The sequence below is a fragment of the Ranitomeya variabilis genome, chromosome 5 (assembly GCF_051348905.1).
Source record: "Ranitomeya variabilis isolate aRanVar5 chromosome 5, aRanVar5.hap1, whole genome shotgun sequence".
NCBI classification, from domain to species: Eukaryota; Metazoa; Chordata; class Amphibia; order Anura; family Dendrobatidae; genus Ranitomeya; species Ranitomeya variabilis.
The window spans coordinates 454,805,396-454,831,020 of record NC_135236.1 but is presented as its reverse complement, the minus strand read 5'-3'; positions in this window follow the sequence as shown (position 1 = coordinate 454,831,020).

Here is a 25,625-nt window from a genome sequence, read left to right as displayed (position 1 = left end):
TTGACTCCTGGGTGTGCCACCTCTCTCTCTCTAATTGTGGGCCATAGAAAGCCTTTTTTTTTTTGTTTTTTTTTAAATATTATTTGGTTTCTAAAGTCTCCCTTAAAAAACAAAAAATACATAAAAAAACAGTGGGAGAGTAATATTGCCCTTTCAGCTTGTGTGCCAGTCTTGACTCCTGGGTGTGCCACCTCTCTCTCTAATTGTGGGCCATAGAAAGCCTTTTTTTTTTTTTTTTTTTAAATATTATTGGGTTTCTAAAGTCTCCCTTAAAAAACAAAAAATACATAAAAAAACAGTGGGAGAGTAATATTGCCCTTTCAGCTTGTGTGCCAGTCTTGACTCCTGGGTGTGCCACCTCTCTCTCTCATTCAGTGGGCCATAGAAAGGCTATTTATTTTTTTGGTTTTTTTAATATTATTTGGTTTCTAAAGTCTCCCTGAAAAAAAAAAAAACATAAAAAAACAGTGGGAGAGTAATATTGCCCTTTCAGCTTGTGTGCCAGTCTTGACTCCTGGGTGTGCCACCTCTCTCTCTCATTCAGTGGGCCATAGAAAGGCTATTTATTTTTTTGGTTTTTTTAATATTATTTGGTTTCTAAAGTCTCCCTGAAAATAAAAAAAAAAAAACTTAAAAAAACAGTGGGAGAGTAATATTGCCCTTTCAGCTTGTGTGCCAGTCTTGACTCCTGGGTGTGCCACCTCTCTCTCTCTCATTCAGTGGGCCATAGAAAGGCTATTTATTTTTTTGGTTTTTTTAATATTATTTGGTTTCTAAAGTCTCCCTGAAAATAAAAAAAAAAAAAACTTAAAAAAACAGTGGGAGAGTAATATTGCCCTTTCAGCCTGTGCGCCAGTCTTGACTCCTGGGTGTGCCACCTCTCTCTCTCTAATTGTGGGCCATAGAAAGCCTTTTTTTTGTTGTTTTTTTTTTGTTTTTTTTTTAATATTATTTGGTTTCTAAAGTCTCCCTGAGAAAAAAAAATAAATAAATTAGGTGGGAGATTAATATTGACATTAGTGCTTGAGTGACAGTCCTGCGTGTGTGTCATCTCTGTGATTTTGTGCCACAGAAAACAGAGTGTGTAACATTGTGCCTGATTTTCCTTGTGGTCTCACCAACCTGTTAAGGGATATTGAAATCATACTGAAGTTATAGCTCACCGTGTAAGTTGTTTGACAGCAACAAATAAAGTTACTTTGGTTAAGATTTTAAAACAATGAGGAAGTCTGGTGCAAGAGGTCGTCGTGGGCGTTCATTGTCAGCTGGTAATGATGGTAGTGGTAGTGGAGCATCAGGTGGTCGTGGGGATAAAAATATTCCACCTAAGTCTGGAGCTGTGGAGCCAGTTTCGTCGTCAGGCTACACAAGGCCTCGAACGCTCTCTTTTCTGGGAGTAGGAAAACCGCTTTTAAAGGCGGAGCAGCAACAGCAAGTTTTGGCTTACATTGCAGACTCAGCCTCTAGCTCTTTTGCCTCCTCTTCCGAAACTGGTAAATGTAAAAGCAGCGCGTCGCTTGTGGATGTTCACGGTCAGGGACAAGTCGCTTCCTTGTCCTCCTCAGCAAAAACTACAACAAGAGAGAAGGATGCAGCAGGCGACACAACGGGTCACTCCATGGAGCTCTTTACACATACCGTCCCTGGCTTAGAAAGTGAAACATTTAACAGGCCATGCCCATTACAAGTAGATTCTGACATGGAGTGCACTGATGCACAGCCACAGCCAGAGTACTATGCTGCTCCTTTGACTCAGACCACCACATTGCCCTCTCAGGGTACAGATCCACAATCAGACCCTGATGAGACTATGTTGCCCCGCCACGAACGCTATACCACCGACCGACACAGTGACACAGACGAAGTTGCACACGAGCTCGAAGAGAAGGTAATAGATGACCCAGTTATTGACCCCGATTGGCAGCCATTGGGGGAACAGGGTGCAGGCGGCAGTAGTTCAGAAGCGGAGGTGGAGGAGGGGCCGCAGCAGGCATCAACATCGCAACAGGTTCCATCTGCCGGGCCCGTATCTGGCCCAAAACGCGTGTCAAAGCCAAAACCTGTTGGAGGACAGCGTGGCCATCCGGTTAAAGCTCAGTCTGCAATCCCTGAAAAGGGATCCGAGTCTAGGAAGAGTGCAGTCTGGCATTTTTTTAAACAACATCCAACTGATCAGCGCAAAGTCATCTGTCAAAAATGTTCAACTAGCTTAAGCAGAGGTCAGAATCTGAAAAGTCTAAATACTAGTTGCATGCATAGACACTTAACCACCATGCATTTTCAAGCCTGGACTAACTACCAAACGTCCCTTAAGGTTGTAGCACCCTCGGCCAATGAAGCTAGTCAGCAACGCAACATCCCTTCCGTCACTGTAAGGCCACCATTTTCCGCACCACCGGCAGTATCTGTGCAGGTTTCTTTGCCAGCCAAAAGCAGTCAGGGTCAGGGAACCACCAGTTTTGTAGGAGGAAATATTGCATCTAGGGCACCGGCGGAAACAATACCGTCTCCAACCGTCTCTCAGTCTGCCATGTACACCGGCACACCCGAAAGTTCCACGATCTCCAGCTCTCCAGTCCAGCTCACCCTACATGAGACTCTGGTTAGAAAAAGGAAGTACTTATCCTCGCATCCGCGTACACAGGGTTTTAACGCCCACATAGCTAGACTAATCTCGTTAGAGATGATGCCCTACCGGTTAGTTGAAAGCGAAGCTTTCAAAGCCCTGATGGAGTACGCTGAACCACGATACGAGCTACCCAGTCGACACTTTTTTTCCAGAAAAGCCATCCCAGCCCTGCACCAGCATGTTAAACAGCGCATCGTCCATGCACTCAGGCAATCTGTGAGTACAAAGGTGCACCTGACTACAGATGCATGGACCAGTAGGCATGGCCAGGGACGTTATGTGTCCATCACGGCACACTGGGTGAATGTGGTGGATGCAGGGTCCACAGGCGACATCAATTTAGGGACAGTTGTGCCTAGCCCACGGTCTAGGAAACAGTTGGCTGTAGGCGTTCGCACCCCCTCCTCCTCCTCCTCCTCGTCCTCCTGCAGAAGCTACAGCTCTTCCACAGAACGCAGTCTGCCAACCACTCCATCGGCAGATGACACTGTTGCACACCAGTTGTCCCATTATGGGCCAGCTACTGGCAAGCGTCAGCAGGCTGTATTGGCTATGAAGTGTTTGGGCGACAACAGACACACCGCGGAAGTTCTGTCCGAGTTCTTGCAACAAGAAACGCAGTCGTGGCTGGGCACAGTAGATCTTGAGGCAGGCAAGGTAGTGAGTGATAACGGAAGGAATTTCATGGCTGCCATCTCCCTTTCCCAACTGAAACACATTCCTTGCCTGGCTCACACCTTAAACCTGGTGGTGCAGTGCTTATTGAAAACTTATCCTGGGTTCTCCGACCTGCTCCTCAAAGTGCGTGCACTTTGCTCACATATCCGACGTTCGCCTGTACACGCCAGCCGTATGCAGACCTATCAGCGGTCTTTGAACCTTCCCCAGCATCGCCTCATCATAGACGTTGCAACAAGGTGGAACTCAACACTGCACATGCTTCAGAGACTGTGCGAACAGAGGCGTGCTGTTATTTATTTGTGGGAGGATACACGGGCAGGCAGTAGGATGGCAGACATGGAGTTGTCAGGTGTGCAGTGGTCTAAGATACAAGACATGTGTCAAGTCCTTCAGTGTTTTGAGGAATGCACACGGCTGGTTAGTGCAGACAACGCCGTAATAAGCATGAGCATCCCCCTAATGCGTCTGCTGATGCAAAGTTTGACGCACATAAAGGAGCAGGCGTCTGCACCAGAGGAAGAGGAAAGCCTTGATGACAGTCAGCCATTGTCTGGTCAGGGCAGTGTACAGGACGAGGTAGCGGGCGAAGAGGAGGTGGAGGACGAGGAGGATGATGGGGATGAGTATATTTTTAATGCCGAACCTTTCCCGGGGGCACAGGAAATTGGTTGCGTGTCACGGCCGGGTTCTGGTTTTTTGAGGGACACAAGTGACGTAGATTTGCCTGCAACTGCCCCTCAACCAATCACAACCGGAGATTTGACAACTGGAACTTTGGCCCACATGGCGGATTATGCCTTACGTATCCTAAAAAGGGACACACGCATTACGAAAATGATGAACGATGACGATTACTGGTTGGCCTGCCTCCTTGATCCACGCTATAAAGGCAAATTGCAAAATATTATGCCACATGAGAACTTGGAACTAATATTAGCAACCAAACAATCAACTCTTGTTGACCGTTTGCTTCAGGCATTCCCAGCACACAGCGCACGTGATCGTTCTCACACGAGCTCCAGGGGGCAGCAGACTAGGAGTGTTAGGGGTGCACACATCAGAAGTGGCGTTGGACAGAGGGGTTTTCTGACCAGGTTGTGGAGTGATTTTGCTATGACCGCAGACCGGACAGGTACTGCTGCATCAATTGAAAGTGACAGGAGACAACATTTGTCCAGTATGGTTACTAACTATTTTTCATGCCTTATCAATGTTCTCCCTCAACCGTCATTCCCATTTGATTACTGGGCATCAAAATTAGACACCTGGCCAGAATTGGCAGAATATGCATTGCAGGAGCTTGCTTGCCCGGCAGCAAGTGTCCTATCAGAAAGAGTATTCAGTGCTGCAGGTTCAATATTAACCGAAAAAAGGACTCGTCTGGCTACCCAAAATGTTGATGATCTAACATTCATTAAAATGAACCACAACTGGATTTCGAAATCTTTTGCCCCACCTTGCCCGGCCGACACCTAGCTTTCCTATGAAAAGCTCTTGCCTGTGAATTACTTTTCTAATGTCTAATTTGCTGCAGCTGATTGTACAGCATACGACATGTTTACACCTCCCTAAATGGCCAAACTCCCCACACGGGGCCGTGGTATCGCGACTTGACGCAAGCACCCGTGAGACTGCTGTTTGTCTGAAGAGGTGGGTGTGCTCGCTTTTGGTTGACGGCATTGCTACTGGGTCCCTCATAGTACAATGTAGTGTCTCTGGCGGTGGCGGTGCGCACCCAACGTCAGACACACCGTTGTAACATGAGGGGCCCTGGGGCGGTCCCGCCGGCCTCAAGAGAGTTCCCCCCTACCCCAGCTCAAAATGTGCTCTACCACGTGCAAAATTATGTCGCACAGCTCCACCAATCTTTAGTCTATTCGCTGACATCATTCAATGTCTGGCACTGACAATACAAATTTGTAGACATCTATGATGCAACTTAAAGTAGTCTGTGTCTGTGTCCTATATTGGCACCATTAAATAGTTACTGCCAAATTACTATGTCAGAAACTCAGTAGATGAGCCCACCCCTGTACCTAAGTATGCCACCTTTTTTTTTGTTTTGGTTGTTTTGCGAGACATTAACATCTATTTATATTTTGGGAGTACTGGGACAGACACTCCTTGCACTACTCCTCCACTCACCACCAAGCTGCCTGTGTATCCATGTAACCGCTGTAAAGCTGCCATGAGCCTATTGTTTGTTATTTTAGGCCTTTGATAGCCTGTCTGCGGTCCCTACTTTAAATACTCCTCCACTCATCACCAGCTGCCTGCCCGTGTATCCATGTAACCGCTGTAAAACTGCCATGAGCCTATTGTTTGTTATTTTAGGCCTTTGATAGCCTGTCTGCGGTCCCTACTTTAAATACTCCTCCACTCATCACCAGCTGCCTGCCCGTGTATCCATGTAACCGCTGTAAAACTGCCATGAGCCTATTGTTTGTTATTTTAGGCCTTTGATAGCCTGTCTGCGGTCCCTACTTTAAATACTCCTCCACTCACCACCAAGCTGCCTGTGTATCCATGTAACCGCTGTAAAACTGCCATGAGCCTATTGTTTGTTATTTTAGGCCTTTGATAGCCTGTCTGCGGTCCCTACTTTAAATACTCCTCCACTCATCACCAGCTGCCTGTGTATCCATGTAACCGCTGTAAAACTGCCATGAGCCTATTGTTTGTTATTTTAGGCCTTTGATAGCCTGTCTGCGGTCCCTCCTTCCACTAGGCCTCCACTGACCAGACCACTGCTGCCCGTGTACCCCTGGAACCAATTTTAAAGTGCCTACAGCCAGCCCATTTTATTGTGTTAGGCCTTCGAAGCCTGTCTGCGGTCCCTCCTTCCACTAGGCCTCCACTGACCAGACCACTGCTGCCCGTGTACCCCTGGAACCAATTTTAAAGTGCCTACAGCCAGCCCATTTTATTGTGTTAGGCCTTTGAAGCCTGTCTGCGGTCCCTCCTTCCAATAGGCCTACACTGACAAAGGTACACCTGACAACAGACACATGGACCTGTAGGCATGGCCACGGAAGGTTACGTGTCCTTTGTGGCTCAATGGGTTAATGTATTGGATGCATGGTCCACACAGGGGACAGCCTGCTAAGTCTGTATGCAGTCCCTAATTCAAGTTGTCCTCAACTGAATAAAGCTGAGCTTCTACCTTCTGGCTCTCATTAAGTGTTTTTTAAAAAACAAAATGGTGGTTCCGGCCTACTAACGGTGTCTGCCCCTGCCTGGTGTTGCCCTCAACTGAATAAAGCTGAGCTTCAACCTTCTGGCTCTCATTAAGTGTTTTTTAAAAAACAAAATGGTGGTTAGGGCCTACTAACGGCTTCTGCCCCTCCCTGGTGTTGCCCTCAACTGAATAAAGCTGAGCTTCTACCTTCCGGCTCTGATTAACTGCTGTTTTTAAACAAAATGGTGGTTCCGGCCTACTAACGGTGTCTGCCCCTGCCTGGTGTTGCCCTCAACTGAATAAAGCTGAGCTTCAACCTTCTGGCTCTCATTAAGTGTTTTTTAAAAAACAAAATGGTGGTTAGGGCCTACTAACGGCTTCTGCCCCTCCCTGGTGTTGCCCTCAACTGAATAAAGCTGAGCTTCTACCTTCCGGCTCTGATTAACTGCTGTTTTTAAACACATTGCTGGTTCCGGCCTACTAACGGTGTCTGCCCCTGCCTGGTGTTGCCCTCAACTGAATAAAGCTGAGCTTCAACCTTCTGGCTCTCATTAAGTGTTTTTTAAAAAACAAAATGGTGGTTAGGGCCTACTAACGGCTTCTGCCCCTCCCTGGTGTTGCCCTCAACTGAATAAAGCTGAGCTTCTACCTTCCGGCTCTGATTAACTGCTGTTTTTAAACACATTGCTGGTTCCGGCCTACTAACGGTGTCTGCCCCTGCCTGGTGTTGCCCTCAACTGAATAAAGCTGAGCTTCAACCTTCTGGCTCTCATTAAGTGTTTTTTAAAAAACAAAATGGTGGTTAGGGCCTACTAACGGCTTCTGCCCCTCCCTGGTGTTGCCCTCAACTGAATAAAGCTGAGCTTCTACCTTCCGGCTCTGATTAACTGCTGTTTTTAAACACATTGCTGGTTCCGGCCTACTAACGGTGTCTGCCCCTGCCTGGTGTTGCCCTCAACTGAATAAAGCTGAGCTTCAACCTTCTGGCTCTCATTAAGTGTTTTTTAAAAAACACAATGGTGGTTAGGGCCTACTAACGGCTTCTGCCCCTCCCTGGTGTTGCCCTCAACTGAATAAAGCTGAGCTTCTACCTTCCGGCTCTGATTAACTGCTGTTTTTAAACACATTGCTGGTTCCGGCCTACTAACGGTGTCTGCCCCTGCCTGGTGTTGCCCTCAACTGAATAAAGCTGAGCTTCAACCTTCTGGCTCTCATTAAGTGTTTTTTAAAAAACAAAATGGTGGTTAGGGCCTACTAACGGCTTCTGCCCCTCCCTGGTGTTGCCCTCAACTGAATAAAGCTGAGCTTCTACCTTCCGGCTCTGATTAACTGCTGTTTTTAAACACATTGCTGGTTCCGGCCTACTAACGGTGTCTGCCCCTGCCTGGTGTTGCCCTCAACTGAATAAAGCTGAGCTTCAACCTTCTGGCTCTCATTAAGTGTTTTTTAAAAAACAAAATGGTGGTTCCGACCTACTAACGGTGTCTGCCCCTGCCTGGTGTTGCCCTCAACTGAACAAAGCTGAGCTTCCACATTCTGGCTTTCGGCCTATACTATCAGATATTAAACTGCATTTGGCCTACTAGTGTGGTTAGGCCCTTGAAACAGTGTCTGCTGCTCTTGGGTTTGCTACTCCACTGAACAAAGCAATGCCGCCTGTTTAGTCCTGTTACCAATTTTGATCTGCATTTAGCCTACTTTATTCTTTGGCCCTATATCTGTTTCCTCATCATCCTGCCCATTGCCCAGCCACTGCTAGATGAGTCTGCTGGTACATTGACCTAGACCACTACATTCCCCTTGTACTCTACACAGCCAGAATCTGACCCTGCTGAAAGTAAGGTTCCCCTTCCCGCATATTATACCACCTTACACAGGGACAAAGAGGAAGGTGCAGATGAAAGTGCAGGTTCCTTCATCAGGTGGGGGGGCATACTCGTTGGCGACGTCACTGGCACAGGGCCCCTCAGAGTACGCAAAAGTGTCGCTGCTGGTGGGAGGCGCCCCCGCCATGCAAACACACCGCCGTACTTTGAGGGGCCCTGTGCCAGTGCCAATGCGAACGAGTGGGCCCCCCCTGCTTGCTCAGGATCACAGCACTTGCAACGTTGAAATACTTACCTCTCCCTGCTCCACCGCCATGACGTAGTCCATGTTTCCTGGGCCCACTAAAACCTTGAACCAGCCCTACCCCCACAACTTTTGCCAAATGACCCCCAATTTCCAGTGCCCAACTATTATTATAAAGTTAATTAAGATTGACAAGCTTCAGAAAACAAGAATGGATGTTTTTGGCAGTAAAATGTGCACTGTAGGTGTTTTCCTGGCCTCCACTCACTGCCGGCTATGCTTCCCCATTGACTTGCATTGGGTTTCGTGTTTCGGTCGATCCCCGACTTTTAGCGATAATCGGCCGACTTCACTCGACTCGACTCTGGACTAAATCGGGTTTCACAAAACCAGACTCGATCTTAAAAAAATGAAAGTCGCTCAACCCTATTAACTACCAGTTACATAAAAGAGATCATTGCACATCATTATTGTTTCTGCAGACTATTACATCCCATTTTATCAACCTTATGTAAATTATTATCCTTTTTTCTATCTAATATGTCTGTTAATGTTCTCTTATTGTAGACAGGACTAATCAGAAATAATAGCAGTTCTTTACTGTTCCTTTATCACTGAATATTTCCAATTGCATTTAATGATTCTCAAACTCTGACCCACGTTTCCTAGAAATTTAGTAAGTAACGATAATCACTTCCAAAACCAAACTAACGTGTAGAATAAAAACCTATTCAGTAAAACATGTTTAGAGTAAGTGGTTGATTTTTGCTAGCTGTGCTTGCATCGTATTCTTCTATTTTACAGCCCAACATCGTGCAGGGCAATTGTCATTTGTCAGAGAACACCAAGATTGCCAGATGTGACATTGGCACTCTGTGCTCTTCATGGATGAGAGCAGGTTCACTCTGAGCACATGTGACAGATGTGACAGAGTCTGGAGACGCCATGGAGAACATTTTGCTGCCTGCAACATCCTCCATCATGTCCGGTTTGGCACTGCATCAGTAATGGTGCGGGGAGGCATTTCTTTGGAGGGCCGCATAGCCCTCCATGTGTTCGCCAGAGGTAGCCTGATGCCATTAAGTACTGAGATAAGATCCTCAGACCTATTGTAAGACCATGTGCAGGTGTAGTGGGCCCTGGGTTCCTTCTGATGCATGACAATGTTAGGCCTCATATGGCTGAAATGTGTCAGCAGTTCTTGCATGATGAAGGCATTAATGCTGTTCCCCAGACCTGAATCTATTCGAGCACATCTGAGACATGATGTCTCATTCCAGCCACTAACACTACGTTGCGTCACAGACTGGTGCAGGAATTGACTGATGCTTTAATCAAGGTCTGGGAGGATATCGCTCTGGAGAACATCTACCGCCTCATCAGGAGCATGCTCAAGCATTGTAGGGAGGTCATACAGGCACGTCAAGGCCACACACACTACTGAGCATCATTTCTTTGTCTTGAGACATTTCCTCTGAAGTTGGATCAGCCTGTAATTTGTTTTTATGCTTTGATTTTGAGTGTCATTCCAAATCCAGACCCCCATGGGATATTAATTTTGATTTACGTTGATCATTTTTATGTTTTATTGTTCTTAATGCATTCCACTATGTAATGAATAAAGATTTCCAACTGGAATATTTAGTTCAGTGACATCTAGGATGTGGTATTTTAGTGTTCCCTTTATTTTTTGAGCAGTGTATATACCTCAATATGGTATCAATAAAAATGATGGCTTTTAACAAAAATAAAAAGCCTTCACACAGCTCCATCAGCCAAATAACGAAGACATTAGAAACTAGAAAATTTGGCGCTAGAAACAAAACATTTTTTTTTTAATGGATTACTGATTTTCGTTGCACCTAAATAAGAAAAGTATATAAATTTTGTATCTCCATAATGGTATTGACCTGGAAAAATCATTTTGACAAGTCATTTTAACCCCTTAACCTCCAAGGGTGGTTTGCATGTTAATGATTTTTACAATTCTGACCACTGTCCCTTTATGAGGTTATAACTCTGGAATACTTGCATGGATCCTGCTGATTCTGACAATGTTTTCTCACAACATATTGTACTTCATGATAGTGGTAAAGTTTCCTCGACATTACTTGTGTTTAATTGTGAAAAAAATGGAAATTTGGAGAAAATTTGGAAAATTTCGCAATTTTCCAAATTTGAATTTTCATGCCCTTAATTCACAGAGATATGTCACACAAAATACTTAATAAGTAACATTTCACGCATGTATACTTTACATCAGCACAATTTTGGAATAAAATTTTTTTTTAATTAGTGAGTTATAAGGGTTAAAATTTGACCAGCAATTTCTCATTTTTACAACACCATTTTTTTTAGGGACCACATCACATTTGAAGTCACTTTGAGGGGTCTATATGATAGAAAATACCCAAGTATGACACCATTCTAAAAACTGCACCCCTCAAGATGCTCAAACCCACATTCAAGAAGTTTATTAACCCTTCAGGTGTTTCACAGAAATTTTTGGAATGTTTAAAAAAATGAACATTTACAGAAGAAATTGGACACCAAAAGTTGTTGTACAATTTGTCCTGAGTACACAGATACCCCATATGTGGGGGGGGGACCACTGTTAGGGCGCATGGCAGACCTCGGAAGGGAAGGAGCGCTGTTTGACTTTTCAATGCAGAATTGGCTGGAATTGAGATAGGATGCCATGTCACGTTTGGAGAGCCACTGATGTGCCTAAACATTGAAACCCTCCACAAGCCATTTTGGAAAGTAGACCCCCTAAGGAACTTATCTAGATGTGTTGTGAGAACTTTGAACCCCCAAGTGTTTCACTACAGTATATAACGCAGAGCCGTGAAAATAAAACATTTTTTTCCACCAAAATGATATTTTAGCCCCCAGGGTAACAGGAGAAATTTGACCCCAAGAAAATTGTTGTCCAATTTGTCCTGAGTACGCTGATACCCCATATGTGGGGGGAACCACCTTTTGGGCGCATGGCAGAGCTCGGAAGGGAAGGAGCACCATTTGGAATGCAGACTTACCATATTTTTCCAACCATAAGACGCACTTTTTTCCTCCAAATTTGGGAGGAAAGTGTGGGTGCGTCTTATGGTAGGGATGTAACATGTGTGGAGGAGGGTCAGCGGCTAGTGGGATCACACTGTGATCCCACTTTCAGGAGGCAGAAAAATGTCCCCACATGGTCCCGATGATTAAAGTGCATTGAATATTCATTAGCCGCTTCCCCGCCCACCTGTCAGTGCAGAGCAGTGAGCAGCCATTGAATACTCCTTCACTTAAGCAGCAACACACACGGTTTCCCCAGCGCTGGATTCCTGCAGCAGCTGGGGAGATCTGTGTCCGGTGGAGAAGGGGGCAGGAGCAGGGGCCAGAGGAGACAAGATTGCTGCATACCTGCCTGGCTGGCTGTGCTAGATGCTGCTGAGGCATAAGGACCTGTGTGATGTCATGAAGTTGGCAGGCTGGAGCATCACATGACATCACAGAGTCCTCCCTCTTCTGATGTCATCACAGGTCCTTCAGACACCCACTAGAATTTGCTGGCTTCCTCTTATGACTTGTGCTGTGGAGAGGCAACAAGAGGGAGGGCTCTGTGTGTGCAGTCATGGGATGCTTTTACCTCACCACAGTGTGGCTGGCTGCCACAATTAAGAGGTTAATCTTTACAGCACACAATAAAGCACTCTGGCACTCCTTTGGTGAACTATAACTCCCAGCATGCCATAAGATCTGCAGGACATGCTGGGAGTTATAGTTCTCCCATGGGATTTTAAAGCAGCACTCCAGTGTTATTTTGCAGTGCTGGAGTGGTGCTTTAAATATAAGCCCTGTGCCCCCATTCTTATACTCACCCTCCAGCATCTTCATACAGTACTTTACAGACACCACACTGGTCCCACAGCACCATCTTCTACCCGCAGCTTCCAACATAATAACATACTATTATATACAATAACAACACATATAATAGTATGTTATTTATGTTATTACATTTTACCACATTTTTTTGCTTCAAATATTTTTTTCCCTAGTTTCCACCTCTAAAACCTGGGTGCGTCTTATAGTCCGGTGCATCTTATAGTCCAAAAAATACGGTAGATGGAATGGTCTGCGGGCATCACGTTGCGTTTGCAGAGCCCCTGATGTACCTAAACAGTAGAAACCCCCACAAGTGACCCCATATTGGAAACTAGACACCCCAAGGAACTTATCTAGATGTGTTGTGAGAACTTTGAACCCCCAAGTGTTTCACAACAGTTTATAACGCAGAGCTGTGAAAATAAAAAATCTTTTTTTGCCACAAAAATGATTTTTTAGCCCCCAAATTTTTATTTTCCCAAGGGTAACAAGAGAAATTGGACCCCAAAAGTTTTTGTCCAATTTGTCCTGAGTACGCTGATACCCCATATTTTTGGGCGTACGGGAGAGCTCAGAAGGGAAGGAGCACTGTTTTACTTTTACTTTTTCAATGCAAAATTGGCTGGAATTGAGATTGGATGCCATGTCACATTTGTAGAGCCCCTGATGTGCCTAAACAGTGGAAACACCCCAATTCTAACTCCAACCCTAACTCAAACACACCCCTAACCCTAATCCCAACCTTAACCGAACCACACTCCTAACACACCCCTAACCCTAATCCCAACCGTAAATGTAATCCAAACCCTAACCCTAACTTTATCCCCAACCCTAACCCTAACTTTAGCACCAACCCTAACCCTAACTGTAGCCCCAAACCTAACTTTAGCCCTAACCCTAACCCTAATGGGAAAATAGAAATAAATACATTTTTTTAATTTTATTATTATTCCCTAACTAATGCAGTGATAAAGGGGGATTAATTTTCTATTTATATAGGGTTTTTATAGCGGGTTTTTATATTTGGCAGCTGTCACACACTAAAAGACGCTTTTTATTGCAAAAAATAGTTTTTGTGTCACCACATTTTGAGAGCTATAATTTTTCCATATTTTGGTCCACAGAGCCGAGTGAGGTCTTGTTTTTTGCGGGACGACTTGACGTTTTTAATGGTACAATTTTCGGGCATGTGACATTTTTTGATCGCTTTTTATTCCGATTTTTGTGAGGCAGAATGAACAAAAACCAGCAATTCATGAATTTCTTTTGGGGGTGTTTATACCGTTATGTGTTTGGTAAAATTGCTAAAGCAGTTTTATTCTTCAGGTCAGTATGATTACATTTATATCGCTTTATTCCGAGGGCTATAACTTTTTTTATTTTTTCGCTTATGATGCTGTATTGTGGCTCGTTTTTTGCAGGACAAGATGAAGTATTCAGCGGTACCATGATTATTTATATACGTGTTTTTGATCGCGTGTTATTCCACTTTTTGTTCGGCTATATGATGATAAAGCATTGTTTTTTGCCTCTTTTTTTTTTTACGGTGTTCACTGAAGGGGTTAACTAGTGGGACAGTTTTATAAGTCGGGTCATTACGGACGCATCGATACTAAATATGTGTACTTTTATTGTTTTTTTTATTTACATAAAGAAATGTATTTATTGGAACAATATTTTTTTTTTCTTTATTTAGGATTTTTTTTATATATATTTTTACACAGTGTAATTTTTTTTTTTTACTTTTTTACTTTGTCCCAGCGTGGAACATCACTATATAGTGTCAGATCGCTGATCTGACACTTTGCAGAGCACTGTGTCAGATCAGCGATCTGAGAGGCAGTGCTGGAGGCTTGCCGGTGCTTGCTCTCAGCAGGCGCTCGCAAGTCATCTCCCTGCAGGACCTGGAAGGACCCCCGTGGCCATCTTGGATCCGGGGAGGAGAACAGAGGAGACCCTCGGAACAATGCAATCACATCGCGTTGTGCCGAAGGTCTCAAGGAAGCATGCAGGGAGCCCCCTCCCTGCGCGATGCTTCCCTATGCCACCAGAATGCTGCGATCATGTTTGATTGCAGTGTTCCAGGGGTTAAAATGCCAGGAGCGGTCTGTGACCGCTCATGGCACATAGTGCTGGATGTCAGCTGTGATAATCAGCTGACACCTGGCCACGATCGGCCACGCTCCCCTCGTGAGTGCGGCTGATCGGGTATGATGTACTATCCCGTGCATGGGAATTAAGTCTCAGGTCACATGGACGGGATAGTATGTCCATTGGCAGAAAGGGATTAACCATCCAATGAATACCATAAAAAAAGCCCAAAAAATAATTGCAAAATTGCGTAGGCCGTTTTTTCCCATTTTTTTTCCAGTTTTCATTTTCTAGTACATTGATTGGTAAAATGTATGGTGCTACTCAAAACTACAACTTCACCTATTGTAAAAAAGATGAAAGACAGAAAAACAGCGCAAAACAAAAAAAATAGCCCTGTCAGGAAGGGTTTCTACACAGAATAATTATGGAAAAAACACCACTGAAAAACAGGCAAAGGTGCTTACCTGTCTAGGTGTCAAATCAAATGCACTATCATGGTGCAGTGGGCCCAAGTAAAGAATAATTATGGCTGGGGAAATGCTATTTTAACAAAAATTGCAAAATGGCTAGCAGAGTTCTTAGGAAACTATAGAAAACTTGTGTGCATTTAAATCTCTAGAGATCTAAAATTAATTTAAAAATGCAAGAAAAGGAAAACAATTTTATATCTTGCTTAGCACCAATATATTCTAAAGTGTTCCCAATTATGTTAGTCCCAGTATTCTCCCCTAATGGGAATGGAGTGCCATGTACATGAACCCGAATGCACTGTTGAATTCTGTTCACTGCATAACTATAAGAAAGAGCAAAATAAACATTTACCGCAATGTAAAAGCGTAACCAGGTACATATCCTGCAGCTTGTAGAAAAGATAAAAAGTCAGCAGTGACATCTCCTACAGATAGTGCACTAGTTGTACAGTATTTTGTATATGTTTGATGTGGCGTGTGAAGGAAGCAGGTGCATTTACTTATGGCCTCCTTCATAGTTTCATAGTTTTAAGGTTGAAGGAAGGCATAATGGTAAAATGGTTTCTGCTTTCTTTTACATATACTAGGATCAAGTATAGCAATTTCCTTTTCTTTTCACATTCTTAAAGCTTATAATACTAGTTGAAACGTAATAAAAAAAAGTTTTACGCCTACTTGAACTGTGGCGCTCCACACTGCAGATCCATATTGGTGATTGGTCAGTGTAGTTGGCTCTTTGTGCAACCTCCTTCACATTGTGTCCTGTACCCCTTTCCGCTTGGATCTTGTGTTTTCACCTGAAAGTATGTTTTTCTTCCAAACCTTGCGGACATCAAGGTATATTGTAGAGAAGGAGAAGCTGAGCAGAAAGACTTTTATACATTTGTTGGAAATGTTTCGGTATATCGTGTATTTTATATATTAAAGTCCCTGGCGTTTGTATGCATCTGTCCAGTGGGAGGTCCTACTTAAACTTGATTGACATGGAAGAATGCAATCACTAAATAAGACCGCCCGCCGGACTCTTATGTATGCAAACACTAGGGATTTAAAGGGAACCTGTCACCGGAATTTGGCGGGACCGGTTTTTGGTCATATGGGCTGGGTTTTCGGTTGTTTGATTCACCCTTTCCTTACCCGCTGACTGCATGCTGGCCGCAGTATTGGATTGAAGTTCATGCTTTGTCCTCCGTAGTACACGCCTGCGCAAGGCAATCTTGCCTTGCGCACGCACAGTATGCTTTGCCCAACTGCGGGCAAAGCCGAAAAGCATTAGTGCGCATGCGCCAGCACACTATGTCCCGGAAGTGTTTCACTGTGTTCCGGGACATAGTGCGCCGGCGCATGCGCACTAATGCTTTTCGGCTTTGCCGGGGTGTACTATGCAGGGGTGTACTATGGAGAACAGAGAATTAACTTCAATCCAATATTGCGGCCAGCATGCAGCCAGCGGGTAAGGAAAGGGTGAATCAAACACCCGAAAACCCCGCCCATATGACCGAAAACCGGTCCCGCCAAATTCCGGTGACAGGTTCCCTTTAAATAAATAAATAAAATACAAGTTATACTGAAACTTATCCTGCAAAAATGTATATCGATCACATCAGTTCCTCTTGCTCTATAACATCCTGCCTGGAGATCAGATACCATTTTCAAAATGGCAGGTTCCCGTTAAGATGCCCATAGGATATTCCACTGTTTCAAAGGGCATTTGTCACAGGCAGAAACACAGACTGAGCCTATGATGAAAAGTCAACCCCTGATTCTTCTCTGGGGAAATTGGTTAAGCAGGCTTGGTGTTATAATTAAGAAATGGATTAGTAAATTGTGTTGTCCATTAAGAGGAGGGTTGGTGGTTACCATTTCCAGGCATCTACAGAAGCTGTAACTGTATAATAGCTGTTGGTTGGCAGATGTCCTTTAACTCCATGTAATGATGACCCAGGAGAAATCATTGTGTCTTCTCACCCTTATTCCACATGGGTACCACAGCCAGAACATTGTCATGCCATTGGTCGAACGCCTTAATAAATGTAATTCTCTATAATTTTCTCCACTGTAACCTCAAGATAGACATACTACCAGCCAAATATCCTTCAAAATCAGAGACTGGTACAACCATAGCATGAGCAGGAGGTGATAATTATGGTCACCATGGCATCTTACAGTTTGAAATGCATTGTAATTTGCATATTCTGAACATTCTAGATGAAGGACACAGGCTACCTACACAAAACAAATCCTTTTGTCTACAGGGATATTGTTTATTACAAATTATAATCACACAAGTTAATATCAAATAATATTTGCAAAAATAATATGTGAAAATATAACGAAATGTTCTTATCCATTTTCATTCATATTAATGAAGTCTAGTTAGTAATTGCAACCTTGAATTTCCAAACAATGTTTGATTTTTAAGCCACAGTGAATCCATATTTCATAGAATATAAACAATCATTATACATTATTGAAAATGTTAAGTCCTTTTTTTTCTACAGCAGTAAAAGCTGCTTTAATACCAGTCATATTCTACCCTCTAGCCTTCTTATCAAGCTTGGGTTGTGTGCTGTAAAAATGATAAGAAATAAGAAATGTCACCCAGGGGATGTCCAGGGATTAGTTTGAAGCATTGGTTTTCAGAAACAGCCAATCAAGTGGAGCCGGGAAGTGATTGTATTGTTCGTATACTGGGCAGTTGCTATTCTTCCCTCGATACATGAGCAGAAAGGATGTCTCTGCTATTGTGCAGAGACTGAAATTTTATTATTCACTGTTGAAAGTTCAAGTAGTATTGATTTCCAAAAGAGTGCAATTTCCTGGAGCCCTTTTCAAGCAAGCGCTACAAGAGGAAAACGTGAAAGAATATATCACGCAGTCTGAAAGCCCTAAGGACAAACTATATCAGTTTTAGGAACTTTGCAATTTAATGATAATGATTAGAACTAGTCACATTTTTAAAGACTTTTACCTGCAAGAGTCACATTAAGCAGAGAATATTCCATCTCTTTCTGATTTATTGCTATAAGGGTAGGGTCAGAAGGGGTCAGCACAGACGTGGCTGTGATATGGCCGAAAACCTCATGTCCTTTTTAGACTGATTAACAAAAATTTTGAAAATTTCGCAATTTTCTAAATTTTAATTTTTATGCCCTTAAATGAGAGAGTCATATTGCACAAAATAGTTCATAAATAACATCTCCCTCATTTCTACTTTACATCATGACAATTTTTGAAACATAATTTTTTTTTTCGTCAGGAAGTTAAAAGGCTTAAAAGTTGACCAGCGATTTCTCATTTTTACAACAAATATTTGCAAAACTATTATTTTAGGGACCAACTCACATTTGAAGTGACTCTGAGGGGCCTATATGACAGAAAATACCCAAAAGTGACACAATTCTAAAAACTGCACCACTCAAGGAACTCAAAACCAAATTCAAGAGGTTTATTAACCCCTTCAGGTGCTTTACAGGGATTTTTGGAATGTGAAAGGAAAAAATAAGCATTTACTTTTCTTTCACAAAAATTTTCCTTTAGACCTATTTTTTTTACTTTCACAAGGGTAGCAGGAGAAATTGCCACATAAAATTTGTTGTGCAATTTCTCCTGAAAACACTGATACCCCATATGTGGGGGAAAACAACTGTTTACGAGCACGACTCGGCTTGGAAGGGAAGGAGCGCCATTTGACTTTTTGACTGCAACATTTGCTGGAGTAATTAGTAGGCGCCATATTGCTTTTGGAGAGCCCCTGATGTGCCTAAACAGTGGAAAACCCCCTCAATTGACACCATTTTGGAAACTAGACCTCTTTGGGACGTTATCTAGATTTGTAATGTTATGCTGTGAACATAAACAATTCACATTTTTCACGCAAAATTTTTTTCCTCCAAATTTTGTATTTTCACAAGGGTAACAGGAGAAAATGGACCCCAAAATTTGTTGTGCAACTTCTCCTGAGTTTACCAATAACCCATATGTCATCAAAAACTACTTTTGAGGCACAGTGTAAAGCTCAGAGGGGAAGAAATGCCATATTATAGTGCAGATTTTGCGGCACTTGTTTGTGGGTGCCATGTTACATTGGCAGAGCCCCTGAGGTGGCAACACAGCAGAACAAGTTTTACATTTTAATACTGGTAAATGGGTAAAAATGGCACCAACATTTGTCCCACAATTTCTGTTGAATGTAGAAATACCCCATATGTGGCTGTACAGTACTACTTAGCCATACGGGGAGAGACTCAGGAGGGACGGCGTGCTATTTACCTCCTGGAGCACAGATTTCCTAGAATAGTTTGCGGATTCCATATAAAGAGCCCCTGAGTGCTAGAAGAGCAGAATCCCCCCTCAAGTGACCCCATTTTGGAAGTTATACCCCTATGGGAATTTATCTACAGATGCAGTGACAATTATGACTCCATGGGTGTCTTCCAGTAACAGGCAGCAGTGGATGTTGCTGAGTGAAAATTGCAAACTGCCGTTGTAGTGACCAGTAGTGATGAACGAGTGTACTCGTTGCTCGGGTTTTCCAGGCGACGCTCAGGTGACCTCCGAGTATTTATGACTGCTCGAAGATTTAGTTTTCATCCCAGCAGCTGAATGATTTACAGCTACTAGCCTGCTTGATTACATGTGGGGATTCCCTAGCAACCAGGCAACCCCCACATGTACTTAGGCTGGCTACTAGCTGTAAATCATTCAGCTGCTGTGATGAAAACTAAATCTCCAAGCAGTCATAAATACTCGGAGATCACCCGAGCGTGCTCTGGAAAACCCGAGCAACGAGTACATTCGCTCATCACTAGTGACCAGTACATTATGCCCAGCTCATGCTTCTGGAGATACGCACCTGCAAATTAGGCGGGCTCTCAACACTACAGACTGGAGGGAATGGACAGACCTCCTGATGAGTGAAATTCTTTAAAAAGAACCAAATTCCAAGGTACGGTGTATCTTGGATTACAACTCTAGAAGTGACTAGATGTATCAAATTCTTAAGAAGCATTGGGCTGTTTTGTCATTAGATAGAACCATATTCACTTTCATTGATAGCACTCTAACAGTCACATACAGAAAAGCAAAAAATCTTTGTGACCAGTTAGTCCACAGTTATCACAAAGGAACAGCAACTAAGTACATTTTTTATTCCAAAGTCCCTAAATGGGGATGTGATCCCTGTAATAAATGTGTTGCTTGCAAGAATGTGTGTACATCCAATAAATTTATGGACTCTCACAACTAAAGATATGCAATTACACACAATACTAATTGCTCCACCAAGGCTGTTATTTATCAGTCCACTTGCTCATGTGGACTCACCTATATAGGCATGACCACACGTGAATTTAGAAGATGTATCTGTGAACATGCCTTGGATATTGAAGGCGCAACACATCTGCCACTTCCAGCAGATCCATAATTCTGACCCTGCAGGACTCACCTTTAATGGGATTGATAGGGTCTTTATTGGATCTCAAGGGTGGCAATTGGAAGGAACTCCTTGCACAAAAAGAAACACAATGGATGTATAAACTAAATACCATCTCCCTTTTTGCCTGAACAAACATAATAATTATGTACCTTTTCTGGGATTATTGTCTAGACACGTTTTCCAATTGATGCTAATTTATCTCAATCTGATCTCATGGATCTATATTAACGCCATTCCTCTTTTTATACATTTACATATTCACTCAAAGTATCTCTACCATGTCTCCACTGAATTGTTGATTGTTAATGCTGATTTTAATTTTAATTTTAATATTGTTTTTAATCCTTCTTGTCCTTTTGTCTATCTAGATGGTTCCTGTTTCCCTTAAGAATACCACTTTCGCATGGATATCACTCCTCACCAATGATACATGACTATGCTGCCAACTTTTCTATTTTCCCACAGTTTTCCATTGACTATATGTGAGAGTTTGCAGGTATATATATGCCTCTTTACATGGTTTGCACTTTCACGTTTACTGTGCACCTTACCTGTATTACTATCACAATGATAGTTTTTGTAATAATTGATTTAATTTTTATTCCATCTCTTTTCTCCTGATTTATATGCATTAATCTATTTTTATTGATTCTATTTCTACAGTAACACCTTAATGTGATTCTCACTTTATCTTATTAGTACTGTGTAGCGCCCCCACTGCCGCAGGGCCGAGGGGTACCCGGTACCGGGCCTCTGAGTCTCTGTCCTGGGGTTGTCACGGTGGCTAGACCCGGTCCGTGACCCTGCTGAGGGGCGCCCAATGAAAGGTGTGGGTGGTGATGATGTTATGGTGCGGTGCAGGTCGCAGTAAATAACGAGGACACCAGGTTGCAGTCTCTTTACCTCTTTACTGAAGGCTTCAGGATCCTCAGTCCGGAATACGGTTAACCGGGCTGCGCAAGTCCGGCCGGTCCGATGGCACCTCCAGAGTTCCCTTTGCAGGTGGAAATCTGTGCCTACCTTCTAGCGCATGTGTGTTGTGGTCCTCCCCTGCTGTGCTTACGGGATAGTCCCCACAACTGTTGTGTCTATTTCTGAAGTTCCCTCACAACTCGATTATGATGTTCTTCTTCGTCCCCCAGATGATATGGCTAGGACGCACCCGTATGACGGGTAGGCTCGGAGCTCTTCCTGGACCCTAGTGTCGCCCCTCTCCTGTTGTTGCCCCCTATGTCTTCTTAGGTGATTTGGGTGAGACAGCACACCTAATAACTGACTGTCCTGCCGTAGGTTTGAAGTTAGGCCTGGAGCTCTATACTTCCTCGGCGTTCCGGCCACCGGCTGCGCGCCTCAGTAGGATGTTGCCTCGTCTTACAGCACGACTCCTACTGGTGTTTCTCCTTGTTGCGTTGATCTCGTTTCTCACTCAGCACAATAAACCTCGCTTCTTGTCCTTTCTTAGGGTACCGCCGCGATCAGGTGCAGGCACGGTCCCGTAACGTTCTCTCTGTTCGCTAGGCCTCTGTCAGGATCCCACCCCTGACAGGGGCCCCCCTGAATATTCCCCTGCAACACCCTCTGCCACAGGATGTTGCCTGGTTCCAACCCAGTCAGCTTCTAACTAACTTCCTATCCAACCCCCAGTTTTACCAGATTGTGAGGAGTGGCCTAATACATAGCACCCTTAGCTCCCCCTGGAGGCCAGACTGTGAAGTGTATTGGTGTCTGTGATACCTGGTCAGGTGAACTCCTTCAGTGCCACCCTTAGCGGCGGAGCATCAGTACTGCAACGACCAGGACTCTGGGGCGCTGCACTCCCCCCCGGTTAAACCCAGTACTACTGGACTGGGAAGAAAGCAACAATACATGTCAGCAAAAAGACATACAATTTTGAAATGCAATAACAATAAGCAGATTTGAACAGAGCTTCCCTTTATGGGAGGTGAGGACACTTGAACGTTACAAACATGGTTAAATACTTTAAATAGCATACTATAAATAACTTTTCTGACCCAACCGGGTATTCTACTAAGTGCAAATTTTTGAACAATAATTTAACGTTGCCTTTAAGGACATGCACGCTGAATCCACTAAAGACCTTCTTATAAAACACTATAAGGCTAATCAACTTTTCTTCATTTTCCATCTTTACATCTGCAGGACCGCCTGTCTATCTGCCCCAGGCCTACTGCCTCTCGTTCTGTTGCAGGACCGCCCCTTTCCACCCGGTCCTTCTGCCTTTCTGCTAGTATACACAGTATAGAACGTATCATCCATCTCTCAGTTCAGGATCACCGAGCCATCTCTGTATGGCTCCTAGGAGGACTCACCCACTAACCCCGTACGGGTTCACTTCCTGTCCTCATTCTCTAACACATTATTAAACATTCCTTACAATTAACTAGCTAACTACATATAACTGCTACATGTCAGCATTATTACTTCTTCTGCTAAAGTATCATCATTCTCTAAGTGCTATCGATGAACGTTCCCTTTAAGAAGGGACCAAGTCTCTATGAGGTAGTGCAACTTCTCAAGCTGCAAGTCCGCATGCAGTAAGGACTCTGGTGCTGTTTCCAGGAACAGTTTCTTTGCAGAGTCCTTTCTTTTGTAAAACCAGTAGAGGGCACCTTTAAGAAGTTGCAAACTATTTACAATGAGTTTGTAATCATGCAGTGTTCATGATCCAACAATTCTTTTCAACAATGATGAACGACAAACAAAAGCAAAAAGGCAAAAATAGGGATCCCGGGTAAACTAAGGGATCCCTTTAAGAGTTAACCCTATTCGGGTTTAAAGCAGCAAAAAGCAGGGAAACAAGCAGTTAACTATTTACATATCCATGGCATCGAGGTTTACTCTCGCTCTGGCGGCCGTAGCTCCGCATAGACCTCGCTCGGCAAGGTGATCGGCGAGATCGGGGCCTTTAAGAAGTGCTCCATACCCGTGGCCCGATCCCAGGGTGTAAGGTGCCGGAGTCTATAGGTCCCAGGGAGAGGGGGTACCGCAATGGGGCCTATCAGCAAGTCCTCTGCTGGCAAGGCAGGGTCGTTCTTCATACCTGCTTCAGATGCAGTCCCTCCGGTGCCGATCTGCTCCGTCTCCGCTGGGGTCTGGAACGCTAGTTGCAGGGCCTTGCGCTGCGGCGTTGTCAGCTCCGTTTGCAGCACCTCGCTTTCCGGCAGGGCCTTGCTTCCTGGCTTCAGAGCGCTGGAACTTCTTTCCTGCTCCGGACCAGACGAGGCTGCCAGCAGACGTCTGATGAGGCTCCCGATGAAGGTCTTCTTCCACCCGGCCTCAGTGCTCAGCTGCATCCACCGGAGTTGGTCGCCGAGCTCATCCACTCCGGCCTGCAGGAAATCAATATCAGCGGTGGAGGCCTGGTTGCGGTGCCCCTCCGGGTAGCTGGGGGAGTCCTCTGCTCCTACCCCACGCTCCGGCTCCGGGTGCCTCACCATGGCGTCCTCCATGTCGCTCACTTCTTCTTCCTGGTCTTTTTCCCGCTCTCTCCTTCGTGGGCGGTTTCGCTTTCGTTGTCTCCGCCCCCCATTGAGGATCAGTAGGCGGATCTCGGCTGCTGACGGACACGTCCTCAAGGGGCAGAAATATTTAGACTGGGCGGCCATTGTCTTTCCCACTCTTCAGCTTGTCTACGCCCACTCCACGCCCTTCTTCTTCTCCTGCGCTCTCCTTAGCGCTGTAATGGTGGCGGTTTTGGCGGGAACTTCTGGCGGCAAGTGGCAATACACAGTCTTTGCAATAAGTCACAGTCCAAGCACAACAAATCACAGTTCCAAGGCACACATGACCTGATTCTTCAGGCTTCAGTAGATCCTGTTCGTGACGCCAAGTTGTAGCGCCCCCACTGCCGCAGGGCCGAGGGGTACCCGGTACCGGGCCTCTGAGTCTCTGTCCTGGGGTTGTCACGGTGGCTAGACCTGGTCCATGACCCTGCTGAGGGGCGCCCAATGAAAGGTGTGGGTGGTGATGATGTTATGGTGCGGTGCAGGTCGCAGTAAATAACGAGGACACCAGGTTGCAGTCTCTTTACCTCTTTACTGAAGGCTTCAGGATCCTCAGTCCGGAATACGGTTAACCGGGCTGCGCAAGTCCGGCCTGTCCGATGGCACCTCCAGAGTTCCCTTTGCAGGTGGAAATCTGTGCCTACCTTCTAGCGCTTGTGTGTTGTGGTTCTCCCCTGCTGTGCTTACGGGATAGTCCCCACAACTGTTGTGTCTGTTTCTGAAGTTCCTTCACAACTCGATTATGATGTTCTTCTTCGTCCCCCAGATGATATGGCTAGGATGCACCCGTATGACGGGTAGGCTCGGAGCTCTTCCTGGACCCTAGTGTCGCCCCTCTCCTGTTGTTGCCCCCTATGTCTTCTTAGGTGATTTGGGTGAGACAGCCCGCCTAATAACTGACTGTCCTGCCGTAGGTTTGAAGTTAGGCCTGGAGCTCTATACTTCCTCGGCGTTCCGGCCACCGGCTGCGCGCCTCAGTAGGATGTTGCCTCGTCTTACAGCACGACTCCTACTGGTGTTTCCCCTTGTTGCGTTGATCTCGTTTCTCACTCAGCACAATAAACCTCGCTTCTTGTCCTTTCTTAGGGTACCGCCGCGATCAGGTGCAGGCGCGGTCCCGTAACGTTCTCTCTGTTCGCTAGGCCTCTGTCAGGATCCCACCCCTGACAGGGACCCCCCTGAATATTCCCCTGCAACACCCTCTGCCACAGGATGTTGCCTGGTTCCAACCCAGTCAGCTTCTAACTAACTTCCTATCCAACCCCCAGTTTTACCAGATTGTGAGGAGTGGCCTAATACATAGCACCCTTAGCTCCCCCTGGAGGCCAGACTGTGAAGTGTATTGGTGTCTGTAATACCTGGTCAGGTGAACTCCTTCAGTGCCATCAGATGTACCATAGCCCCCCTTAGCGGCGGAGCATCAGTACTGCAACGACCAGGACTCTGGGGAGCTGCAACTGTATCTTTGCACTGTCACTTTATATACTGTATTTTGACCAGAGATGAGAGATGAGATATTTCAATGTTCGGTTCAGATTACAATTGCTGGATTTTCAATATTAGCCGATTTATTCGTCGAATATTTGCCAAACATTACCAAACGCCATTCACGTCAATGGGAGGCAAAAACAAACGCATGCTCAACACCTTCTAACTGCCCCAAAGC